This window comes from Phalacrocorax carbo, chromosome 2 (genome assembly GCF_963921805.1).
Source record: "Phalacrocorax carbo chromosome 2, bPhaCar2.1, whole genome shotgun sequence".
Classification (NCBI taxonomy): Eukaryota; Metazoa; Chordata; class Aves; order Suliformes; family Phalacrocoracidae; genus Phalacrocorax; species Phalacrocorax carbo.
The window spans coordinates 151,368,998-151,381,867 of NC_087514.1; the positions used below are offsets into that span (position 1 = coordinate 151,368,998).

Consider the following 12,870-nt stretch of genomic DNA (forward strand, 5'->3'; position numbering starts at 1 on the left):
CTGAATTATCAGATAATTGCACCATTCACTGAAGAACGCTGGAAAGAGAGGCTGCTAATGAAAACCTGAAACTCTTCTTTGTAAATATGTTCCAAGAAAGCATGCATGGCTATTCTGTGCCAGCCAGCACTAACCTATACACATTTTTGAGGCTTTTCTATTAACTTTTAATGATTAATAAACATTTTGGAAATCGTCTTTCTAGTGTTTCGTGTATGAAATGTGATAAAGTGATAATTCAAGTAAACTGCTTTCATTATTGAACAGTACACACTTTAAAACATAATTCCAAGTGGGTTTGGTTTTTTTTTTTTTGCTTTTTTCCAAAATGAACAGGTTCCTGAAGCAGGAAGAGACATATGCAGAACAATCCAATTCCATAGTCAGGAGTTTCCATCAACTTAGTTAGCAGTATTCTTAGTCTAAGAAATTTTTCTGCTTCTCAGAAGTTAATCAGCTAAATCTTTCAGACACCTGCATTTCACCAAGTGCAGTTTGATTTTAAAATCAGAAAAATAAAAGAGTTTGCTCTACTTCAATCTTGAACATGAAAAATAAGCTTTTGTGTCTCAAAATTGGAAAAAATAACTTTCCAATAAACATCAATACTATATACCAAGTGTTTGAAGATTTTTAGATACAAAAACACCTTCAAAAGGTTTCAAGACTTTTACAGTGAATTAGATCAATCATACCTTAATAACACCTCAAAGCAGCTCTCCTTGCAATACACAGCTATCTTCACAGCATGCATAAATGTAGATGAAATTATAAAAAAAAAAAAAACCCACAACAAAAAAACACACAACCAAAAAACCAGCTATGATCCTTGCAGGTCTTAATCTAGCGTAAATGGAATCTACAGTTTCATGCTCCTTTTAAAGTGAAATGTTACCATGTAAAAGAAACCTTACAAATACTTATGACTAAATGATGGAGAATAAAGTCTTTAAGTATGGAATCCATGATTTATCAATTTTTCTAACATTTTTAATGTGGTCACAAAGTCTTTCAGACACTGCAGTAAACAAAGGAGTTTGACAGCCAGGTGAAAAATACCTGGAAGAAATTAAGTACAGGAGAGACATGAACTATGCTAATCAAACACATCAAACTGTTACAGTTTCAGCATCTCACCTGACGCAAAAGAACCCTAAACTGGTCAGAAGTGCAAAACCCTGCACTGGACTGCACTTAACTCACTGTCTGAATAACCCTCACAGCAGCTGTTGATCAAACCTGGCTTCCTTTACATTTAGGAAATCAAAAAGGCTTCACTCAGTCCTCTTTGAGCAGCTCTGACCACAATTATTTCCAGGCTTGTCACTTTGAAGACACTGAAATTAGCTACCTAACCAAGAAACTCAACATGCTACAGCTAACAGGCAAGCTAGTTTGTCCTGTTTTCTTTTAGCAGTGCATCTACATTGTTCATCAGCAAAAAATATGGCAAGATTTGTTCTCAAATCTGAAGAGCATACTCCAATTATGACTTTGTAAACCCTAAGAACAGAGCACGTACAATACATATCTTACACATATGATGCTTTTGACAACCCACCCCGCTATACTAACTGCTTTTTTAAAAACAACCAGATCTTTTCCTTATATTTTGATTAAGCACACAACAAGATACATTCCTTCTATTTCAAATCCATCTCTCCAGAAAATGATATGAGCTACTACTATCACCACTAGAATATGAAGACCCAAAGCAGGAGGCAACATGGTTTTCTAAAACACTAGCACAAGACAAAGGAACATCATCTCAAAGAAAACCAGAAGATTTATTACTATCCTCCCCTCCAGATTATTGCATAAGTAACACTTTCTTGCCACAGGGAAAAAAAAATTCCTCAGGCTCCACAAAGCATTAAATACATCGTTATACATATAAGACAATAGAGAATTGGCACAACTTTCAAATATAGCAACCTGCAATCAAAATTACTGCAAATCACATCACATTTATGTTTTTATAATCTATAAACTATACTACGGCAATACATACTCTGGAAGTACAGGTAGATAAGTATTTTTAAAAAAAGGTGAAAGATAAACAAGTAATCATTCTACTTACTAACAAATTACACAATGTGTTTTCAAAAATGGACCTTTAATCAAGGCAAAGACAAAATACTTCCAGCCTTTAAAAAAGAAAAAAGCAGCCACTAACTTTTGAAGCATTCTGCTCATTACAAAAGTGAAAAGAAATAAAGCAAAGCAACAGACTTCTCCAGGATCCCACATACATCTGGCACCCACCTGCTTATGCAAAGGCTGGCAACACGTAGCAGTGGCTTTTAAATGCATATTTTTGAAATAGCAACAATCCCCAAATAACAAAGCATACTATTTGGATGTTCCAACGCTAAATGATATTTAGTAGTTGACCATTATTTTAGGCTTATCATCCCTGACAGAGTACCTCTCAGTTATTGAAGTTTTTCTGCCTTGACAGGGAAATTCAATTTTTAAGATTCATACAGAGAAAATGTTTCAGTATAAACTGTGGCTATTCTAAGCCAGGAAAATGTCCCACAGGTCACTAAGCTACCATCTTTCGGGCAAGTTCTCCATAATTAAGGTATCGATTATAATTTCGCAGGCATATTTTATTTTATAAATAAACTCTGTTTCCACAATTTGAGCTGTGGGAAAGAATGCCTGCGTCAATACACCAACCCTTGCAGCATAGCAAGTTTTGAACTGAATGCCAACTCTAAATGTTATAATATGGATTCTAGCAGGGGAAAAAATAGGAGGAAGATTTCCCCCTCATCCCCCAAATTCCCACAAGCCTTCTGAATCTTTTTATTCCTGTCACAGCACCTCCCTGACATCTGCTCTTTGTTGCTCTAGAGCCAAATACAACAAATTTAAGACAATCTGTTGCTAAACACACCAAAAGTAAAAACTGCAGCCTCTATTAAATGGAGTGAAAAGGACATTTCAGTGGGAATGAGCAAAAGCTGATTCTGTAGTCTTTTCCTGCTGAATACTGCTTTTGATGCTTTTATCAGTTTTATATTTGAGTTTGATAGAGACTGAAAGCAAACACAGTTTCTAGGACCTGAACCATGCCAAGAGAAGACTGGCAGAGCAACAAGCATGCTCATTTAATTAAGATACCCCCACTGCTGTTTTTTATGACTTTTTATATACTTGCTGGAAGTTGGCTGGATGACACAGAAGGCCAGGATTAGCTCATCTCACCCTCCCTAAATATTCCATTGCTCTAGGTACAGAACAAACTTGTGTCCTGAATTGGATTAAATTAGCGCAGGAACACCTATTTCATGCACGAGCCCAGGCAACAGAAAAAAATCAAAGCTGGACAGAAGTCTCTCAAGAGCAGCAAGTCACAAGAACAACTGCCCTACCTTATTTCTCTCCAAGTTGATAAGGGCCCCGATGTAACTCCCCAAAACTTCTTCCTCAATGTCCCCATTTACAAGAAAAACAAAGTAGTTTGGTGGATGCTACCACGAGAACTAGACATAGTACCTAATGGGTATTTAATCCTAACACAGGGACAGAAAGCAAACAAATTAGTGACACACTATAACCATTTCTCCTGTAAACAAACACTAGAGGCAAACTTAATTCTTTCACTCCCACCACCAATACATAGTTTTCAGATGAACTTTAGAAAAAATCATAATGGTAAAAATAATCTTATAAATGACAAAATGCTGAGGGGTTATATTCTTTCAGGAAAAAAGGTAACCTGAGTCTGTGGAAATATTCTTGCACTCTAAATTATCCAATTTCTATCAGAGTTTTTCTAAATTAAAATTATCCCTAGACTGCAGACCTGATTATCTTATCTATTTATTGAGAAATATATCCTTTCCCACATTTCCCTTCTCAGTTTGCCACCCTAATTTCACAGAATCTTCACTTACTTTTATAGCATGAACCAACAGAACAGAAGCTTTTGATTTACTTTTCTCAAACGATTCATCATTCAGTGTACTTGTGTTATACTTCATCATATTCATTGCCTTTCAAAGGCTGAACAATCTTTTTTTTTCTATTTCTCTTCATACAAGCAAATTTCCATCCCCGTAGTCACTCTTTTAGCCTTTTCTCTGAATCTCCTCTCCTCTATACCTTTCTTTTCAGAGGAGGCACCCAGCACCACATGTGATGGCATGCTACATGACAGTAAGATATTGATTTTTTACCACAGCATTTTATTCCCCATCTCACTTTGTTTATTCTGATTGCAAGTACAAACACAGATATCATAAGTTAACAAAGCTCTCAGAAACAAGATTCTTAACACATAGTGCTCTACTTTGAATATGTGACACAAGAACATGTGAAGACTTATCATTTTAGACCAGGTGGTCTTTGCTTTTTTGACCTTCAGCATAATTTCGTCCTCATATCTCACCCATTACAGTCCACAAATCTTTGTCATATGCCCATCATGGTATCTTCCCAGAAAGAAGATCATGGTTTTACAGGAGAACATAAACATAGACTAAGCAAGGTAACTGCCCTGCACTGCAGATATGTGGGCTTTTTACCTTTGGGCTTTCAATGAGGCACCAAGTACGCTTTGGCATAAGAACAAGTCGGTAATGTAATACAGCAGACTTGCCCTTTGAAAAATTAGGACTTTAATAGAAAACATAACACATGTATATATGGAAGACAAAAACATTCTACATGCACTTACCCTACCAGAACTACAGAAAACACATAACACTCCTGAATTAACTTACTAAAATATCATGAAATATGATAGATACTATAGAGACCCTTAAGGGGTACATATGCAGCCAAAACAAGGCAAAAGTTTCCAAGAAAAAGGTGTATTTGAAGATCTGAAATCACATCTGCCTTCTGGAAGTGAAAAAACCCAAGAGAATAAAGATTCTAAGTTGGTTTTTTTTTTCCCCCCCTCAATCACGAACAGTATTGTAAAGTTCATTTAATATTGCCATTTGGGGAAAAACATAATAGAGTGATTGACCCAACTCTGTTCTTAAATGCTCTGCTAAAAGAACAAACTATTTGGGAAAATAACAAAAAACAGCTGAAGGCATTTGGGTGGTCTCAGTCTCAGTCCTGTAATACAGAACAGTCCCTTCTTTCTAAATCCAATACCAATTGGTTTTCCTTCTTCAGTAAAGCCTCAAAATGTGTTGATGGCAAAAGCAATAAAACCCACTGAACATCCATACTATTAATTTAGTAAAATTACTAGTAGACTGACACCTTAAAAGTGCTTGATCCATCATATACAGAGCACTCATACACACAACAGAACTATGCAGGTTTTTGCAGACTGATCCTTTCTGATTCCTAGCAGTATTTTGAGGGGTTCACATACTTTTATTTTTAGGACAGTGCATATCATTAGCATTGACTGAGGTTGAATGCCAATATTTAAACCTAACCCTATTTCCTCACCACCTGTTCTGACAGAGCTGAGCAAGACCAAGAACTGTCAGCAGCTCATGTCTTGATGTATGTATCACTACTTCCTTCATTCAAACAGCAGCCTGATATAAATCCGACATTACAGGCACTCACAGACCGTAACCTCACTTAGGAAGACTAGCCAGTCAGTCAAGGATGGCCGAAAACCCCACCAAATTAAGTTTTGTGTCATTACTATTTAAAATCAATGACATGCAGAAGACTGAAGTGTGCTCAAAACTACACAGATCAGTAACGTGAACATCCCTATTCTCTATGGTTCATCAAAAAGAACCACAAACATATATGTGAAGTAGCAAAGAAGCACTGATGCAACAGAAATGACATTGGTCTAAGCTGTAATTTGTCACCATGCATTATTTCCAGAACACTGTCCTTAGAAAAAAAGAAAGATTCCCTTGCAATTGTCCCTTACAACAGATGAAAAATGTACCGAAAAGTAAAACAACACACCTTTAAGGGTTTGTTTGGTTTGGTTTGGTTTCTGCTTTTGCGTCAGGTAAAACCATTAAATACTTCCTGCAAACATTTCAACCTTCAGTTACTGATAACACAGGGCTTCATGTGGAAGACTGAGAATAGAAATGTTACTCTGACTGATCTGCCAGCCAAACTCAAAGAAAGAGCAAAAGTTTTCCATGAAACTATAACTTAGAAACCGCCGAATATCCCAAACCATTTTGACTGATAGGTCCTAGTAAATCTGCCAGGAGTGGTTTCTTTCCCCCACAACTCCTACACCTATCAAACAAATTTTCCGAGCTGCTTTTCCATCTCTTCTGCACCTGCTTCTCCTGGCAAATACCCAAGCACACCACAAGAATACTCCTACTTCCCTGACTCCCCAGTGACTTGCTGTGACAGAGTCATTTCAGCAGGGTTGGGATAGTCTGAAGCTCATCTCAGCACATGACCCCTCTGGCATCAAGCATGATACTTTTTCTAAACCAACAATCTTGGGCTTAGACTTTCTGAAAAACATTAAAGGTCTAAGCCACAGAATGAAACTACGGGACGGGCAAATAAACAGAAATTAATATCCTATAGCAGCCTCTAAAAGTAAAAGCCCCACTTTAAAAAAATACATATGTTCATTACTCAATACTCCATAATTTTACTCTTTATATGATCCCATGAAGAAAACAACTCATCATTCTGGAAAAAAGAAAAACCCCTTTTTCTAAAAAAAAAAAAAAAACCAAACCAAAAAAGCCCATAACCACAAATGAAGTGACCACAATGCATTACAACTCTGAAAAATGCATTGAACTACATATTATATTGCTTCCTTTCACTTGTGCAATAGTTTAAAGTATACTGACAGCTCAATACTAAGCCTGTTCTGGTATGAGGACATCAGCTAGCCTCCCTTCAGGCAAGGCTTTCAGTACCGTATGCCCTTCAAAAAACATGCAAGAAAAAAACAATGATACAAAGAATAGTTCACAGTTTAGGTGGGGAAACAGTTCTTTCCTAAAATAGTAAAATATTGAAGCAACAAACAAAAGATAGTCTCTCCTCAAATTAGGCACTTTCATATCTGTGTTTAATACACAGTACAGTTCTACCACAGTAAGGTGGTATGGTGTTTTGATTACATTTTTTATTTTCATTAGGAAGAATTACCAGTTTAAGATGTATTGCTCCACAAACCATGATAACATTTCCTACAATACTTATTTCACTAAAAATACCCATGGAATCAGTCCTTTTTAAAATATAATGTTTGAATACTACTTACACTAGGTTTAATCAGCTTATTAAGGACAAACCAATACCTGCAAACGTAGTACTATAGTAAGTCAAAGACACACTTAATTAAAAAAATATCACTGACGAACAGGATCGTTTCTACCCAGCTGTTCTGTGTGTTTTTGTGAAAGGTGACAAGACCAATACAGAACAAATATAATGCAAAGACAGCAGCATTCTCCAAATGCCATTTTAAGCTGACAGTAAGAACCTGTTTATAACACCAGCAAGAGAAAACATGGAATCAAAAACTTATCACAAGTTTCTATTTTCAAAACTAAAAAAAAAAAAAAAAATCATTAAAGACCTATACCATATATATTCTTAATTGTTACACTGTGAAGAAGTTTGCATTTCATTCAACAGCATGCCAATACACTTCATGAGAAAGTGCTCGACTATTATTCAAGCATCGCTGTTCTCTTATTTGCCAACGTCTGTCTTGTAAAAATGTATGCTCATGTTTTAAATTTTGTTTTAAAAAAAAATCTTTTTAAGTAAAAACATGTTCTGGATCTCTGTACGCAAATTATAATGATAAACATGAAGCATTAAGTCTAAGCAAGTAAGGACAAAATCTTGACTGCGGATGAGGATGAGCATCAAAACATCTTTTACTGCTGCTAAACCACTAATATTTTTAATGGAAATTCTGAAAATAGTTTAATTGGAGTACACTCCCACTGGAGTACACCCTCAGTGACTTTTAAGAATTTTTTAAAAACCCCAACAAAGAGCATCTCAAACATAGAAACAAAAACTGTCTACATAAGAAGGAAAGTACATAGATGGCAACACACTCTTTTTCTTTGATCACATTTAACCAGAACACCGAAAAGAAGATTCCAAAACGCTCTGTAGTATTTTCTCAGTCCAGTTTTACAAAAGCAGCAGCACATAAACCCTAGGGAAGGGACACATTGAAAAATTTCCATTAAAGGATGTAAAATTAAAATGCATCAGCTACATAAGGCTATCTGCATCTACTTGTGTAACCTGTGCTAAACACGTGGCAGCTTACCACAGTTGAAAGCAGCCACCTACATCTACCACTGGTAAGAATGAGAGCTTACCATGTCATTTCTTGGTGTTCAGACAGACATAGAATCAAAATTTAAAATATTCTGCAAGGATATTAACCATATTCTTCCAACATACCCACCTTATACATCCTGCTGCTGCTATGGTCAATAAAAGATTTCATCCATCTTAATTCCTGTTTCATGGAAAACAAAAACCAGAAAGTCCCAATATCTCAGGAAATGTATTTAGCAAAGGACAAAAAATCATATTAAATAAAAAACAGTCATACTTTTTAGAAAGTGGTAAATAAACAAGAATTCTACTAAAACATGTTTGCTCTCAACAGATCAAATACAATTGCACCTCCCCTGAGGATCACTGCACATTAACAGTACTTCAGATCAGAAACCGCTAAAAGTTCACACATTTCCAATTTGACCACGTACTTTTAAAAGCCTGTAAGTTTCTATAATTGTAACTGCAGTAATATTTTCAGCTAACTTCAGATCAAAGTTGTACTTTCACCATTTGATCATTTCACTTTGACCTGACATCTACCTCATTAGGTGCAAATACATGAAACCATCACCAGTTTCATACAGACATTTAAAACATTAAACCACTTCCATAAATAACATATTACCTCTGCACATAAAAATCCTCGAAACACCGCAAGTCAACAGATGAAGAACACTCCTTCCATCTAATGCAGCATAATCATTGAACCTGTACATCAAAAAACATATATGTATGACAATCACTACATATGTCTAAAGTTTCATGTGAGAAAATCAGGAATACCTCACCATATGTTACTATCATTGCTAGTTCTGATATTCTCACAACTGAGATGTAGAGGATAAATAGGAAACTAGTATTTCCTTCATGAATGCTCTGAAAACTTTTTCATTACAATATTTAGTTACCCCCAAAATCTATTACTTTAACAATGTGCCCCAAAGTTAAAAACATTTGAACTACACCATAGTGCTATTTTTGTTATCATTACCCGAGAATATTTTTAATTAAGCACTAAGAACATTATACTAGATGATCACAAAAAGTATTTTAAATATATACCATAACTGTCATCAGCTTTATCCCTTCTTTTTCCTGATTTTTGACAAGCTTCAAGTTTTGAAAAAATCCTACTCTTCCAGCTACTGAAGCAGAAGAAAACTTGCATCCCTGAAATATATACTTTGCTTTGCATAAAAATAAGTTTCTTAAAAAATTAACTTAAACTAGTATTAAAAATAACCAGCTACAATAAGGTTATACAAATAAAAAAAAGCAGCGGCTCAGTGTTTTGGTTGCTGTATGGTCCTGCGAAAAAAACCAAAAACCTGCATACAAAACCTGCTGTGATCCAAGGGAGCAGCGCTTTTACCTTATGCTATCCTCCTCTTTCCTTTTTTTTTGTGGAATAATAAAAGACCGTTTTTAATGGCATACAACAGGTTCAAATAAATCAGCACAAGTAAATTCTAGACTGTAATTTCTAAACTAAATCAGCTAAATTGCACACCATTTAAGGGCCAGACTGTTGACTGAGACTTCAATACACATTAAAAAGCTTCAATGAGATATAGCTCATGTGGCGAGAAAGGAACTGAACACAAGGCAGTATGAATTGAAGAGCAAAAGACTGCCAATAGAAGGCAAAATCTAGCACATCAGTGTTAATTCGGGTATACAACTAGGTAAATCTTTTAACAAAGCATGACTTTTGAACATAACAGATTTAAACAAGCCAATCTCTCGCATTGTTTCAAGCCCGCCACACTGCGGACATTACTGCAGTCCTTCCAAAAATCTCTGTGCTGCTTTCGAACACTTCCCTCCTTATTTTGCTAATGCCAGCTTAGAACTTAAGATACACTTAGAACTTGGGATACATCCTTTATTTCATTAATACAAAAATTCTAACGGATTCATAGGCTGGCAGGCCTCAGTTATGCACAAACACTACGCCCACTTATTGCGTTAATTTCTGCGGCCACAGAACAAACGAAAACCCTTCGGCTCTCAGGTTCCTTCCAAAACCGACGGAGCCCGAGCAGACCGCGTGTAGGATTTGTACTTTTATGGAAGCAGGAGCAAGGTTTAGGGAACAACGCTCAGGTCTCCAGTCGAGAGCTCGGCTCGGTGCACAGCTCTGACTCACGCTGGCAGGGGGATTCCACACGAGCCAAGCGCTTCACATGATTTGATTTGAATTTGAATCAACTGAAACTATCCACACGACCCAGGGGCTTCCACAGCTCAGCATCACAAAACCTGCGGGCACTGGCTGCCGTCCCTCACGTACGCGACGCTGCGTGGCCACGCGTGATAAAAAGAGCGTACGCGAGCCGCAGAAGTAACTTTCGTGACTTGCAAAAGCCTTTCTGCGGATCTTTATTGTAACGCCGCACGGGATAACCGCGCTCACGCCCGCCCGCTCGCTCCTCCCGCCGTCGCAGGGGCGGGCGCCGCCCGAACGAGGAGCCGCAGGTGGCCGCGCTCCCCGCGCCGCCGCCTCGGGCTCCCCCGGGCCGGGCGCCCCGCAGGCCGCGCCCCGCCGCCCTCCGCTGCCGGGACCCGCTTTCCCGTGACCGGGGTGGCCGAGGGGGCGCGGAGCCCAGCGGCGGGGCCTGGCCAGGGACCCCAGGGCTGGCCAGAGGCGAGGCCGGGGAGGGCGCCCGGCTCGGCTCGGCGCTGCCGCCGGGCGCCGCTACCCCATCACCTCCCACCCCCACCCCAGGCCGCGGCCCCCGCTGCTGCGGGGGGAAGGGAACTTACAAACGCGCCCCTCTGCGTGCCTGCGTCACGCCGCCGTCACGTCACAGCGACGGCGCGCTGTGGCGTCACACCCCGCGGGACGGCCGTCTACGTGTGGGAGGCCTGCTTCCCCCCCCCCCCCGTTCCCTCCGCCCGCGGCGCAGGCGCACTGCCGCAACGGCCGGGGGTGTTGGCGGGAAAGCGGGGGTCGCGGGCCGCTACCTGCGCTTGCTGCAGCGCCCGGGCGTCAGCCCCGCCGTCCCCGCGATCGGGGTTACACGGTTGGCTCCCTAGTGCTTGGAGCGAGGCCTCCCCTTCCCAACCAGCCCTTGGTGTGGGGGGAGCCGGGCTTCCCCCCGGCCCCAAAGCGGGCTGTTGTTGTACTGCGAGTCAGGGGCGGTGGGAGCAGGGATTTCAGAGAGGCAGGTTGGAAAAAAGGAGTCTCTGGAAAGGACAGGAGTTGTTCTGGGAAATGGGCATGAGGAACCTGCCAGCACTGGGTCAGAGCAGGGCACAGCCAGCTGAACATGAGCCAGCAGTGTGCCCAGGTAGCCAAGGCAGCCAACAGCATCCTGGTTTGTATCAGGAATAGCATGGCCAGCAGGAGCAGGGCAATGATTGTGCCCCTGTACTTGGCACTGGTGAGGCTGCACCTCAAGTACTGTGTGCAGTTTTGGGCCCCTCAGTACAGGAAGGACATCAAGTTGCTGGACCATGTGCAAAGAAAGGCAATGATGTTGGTGAAGGGTCTGGAGAACAAGTTTTAGGAGTGGCTGAGGGAACTGGGATGTTTAGCCTGGGGAAGAGGAGGCTGAGGGGAGACCTTATTGCTCTCTACAACTACTTCAAAGGAGATTGTAGTGTGGTGGGTGTTTGTCCCTTCTCCCAAGCTGCAAGTGATAGGATAAGAGGAAACAGCCTCAATTTGTACCAGGGGAGGTTTAGATTGCATATTATGGAGATCATCCTGAGTACCATCACACATCACATACTGGACAACCAGGGGATCAGGCACAGCCAGCATGGGTTTAGGAAAGGCAAGTCCTGCTTGACTAACCTGATCTCCTATGTCAAGGTGACCTGCCTAGTGGATGAGGGAAAGGCTGTGAATGTTGTCTACCTAGACTTTAGTAAAGCCTTTGACACCACTTCCCACAGCATTCTCCTGGAGAAATGGGCTGCTCATGGCTTGGTTGCACATACTTTTTGCTGGGTAAAAAACTGGCTGGATGTCTGGGCGCAAAGAGTGGTGGAGAATGGAGTTAAACCTAGTTGGTGGCCATCACAAGTGGTATTCCCCAGGGCTCAGTGTTGGGGCTGGTTCCATTTAATGTCTATCAGTGATCTGAACAAAGGGATCGAGTGCACCCTCAGTAAGTTTAGAGATGACACCAAATTGGGCAGGAGTGTTGGATCTGCTTGAGGGTAGGAAGGCTCTGCAGAGGGACCTGGACAGGCTGGATCGATGGGCCAAGGTGAACTGTATGGGATTTACACAAGGCCAAGTGCCGAGTCCTGCACTTGGGTCACAACAACCCCATGCAACGCTTCAGGCTTGGGGTGGAGTGGCTGGAAAGCTGCCCTGTGGAAAAGAGCCTGGGGGTGTTGGTCGACAGCCAGCTGAACATGAGCCAGCAGTATGCCCAGGTGGGTGTTGGTCTCTTTCCCCCAGTAGCAAGTGATAGGATGAGAGGAAACAGCCTCAAGTTGCGTCAGGGGAGGTTTAGATTTGATATTAGGAAAAATTTCTTCACCAAAAGGGTTGTCAACCCCTGGAACAGGCTGCCCAGGCAAGTGGTTAAGTCACCATCACCATCCCTGGGAGTATTAAAAAGATGTGTAGATGTGGTGATTAGAGACACAGCTTAGTGGTGG

General features: G+C 40.6%; 1 protein-coding gene across 10 annotated transcripts in view; it reads right to left on the bottom strand.

The window, feature by feature from the left end:
* ZNF438 (zinc finger protein 438) overlaps positions 1-11,146 on the bottom strand; it is a 56,022-nt gene extending 44,876 nt beyond the window's left edge. For 7 of the 10 annotated variants that reach the window (XM_064444916.1, XM_064444912.1, XM_064444903.1 and 4 more), the window contains exons 1-3: positions 11,017-11,146; positions 8,876-8,958; positions 8,372-8,425 (exon numbers count right to left, since the gene is read on the bottom strand). The gene's annotated coding sequence lies outside the window, so the exon portion shown is untranslated. The other 3 variants (XM_064444906.1, XM_064444905.1, XM_064444909.1) reach the window with 3 other exon arrangements.
* Positions 11,147-12,870: the final 1,724 nt, after the last annotated feature.